Raw genomic sequence first — 223 nt, 5'->3', positions numbered from 1 at the left:
TCCCAATCCAAACGGAGATCTGATCCAAACCCATGGCTACGCGATGGGCAGGGCGAGATTTCCCGAAAAATCCACTCCCGAGTGGTCCTTCTTGTCAATTTATCGCGCAAGGCGGAAAAAACAAAAACGAGGGGTGCAACACGAGGACTTCCCAGGAGGTCACCCATCCTAGTACTACTCTCGCCCAAGCACGCTTAACTGCGGAGTTCTGATGGGATCCGGT

The 223-nt window shown here is 53.4% G+C and overlaps 1 pseudogene; it reads right to left on the bottom strand.

Annotated features, from left to right (window-relative positions):
• Positions 1 to 130: 130 nt before the first annotated feature.
• LOC118345254 lies at positions 131 to 223 on the bottom strand (annotated as a pseudogene; the record flags this gene model as incomplete).

The sequence above is a fragment of the Juglans regia genome, unplaced genomic scaffold (assembly GCF_001411555.2).
Source record: "Juglans regia cultivar Chandler unplaced genomic scaffold, Walnut 2.0 Scaffold_18524, whole genome shotgun sequence".
NCBI lineage: Eukaryota > Viridiplantae > Streptophyta > Magnoliopsida > Fagales > Juglandaceae > Juglans > Juglans regia.
Note: the sequence above shows the minus strand (reverse complement) of the source record. Positions and strands in the feature narration are given on the sequence as shown.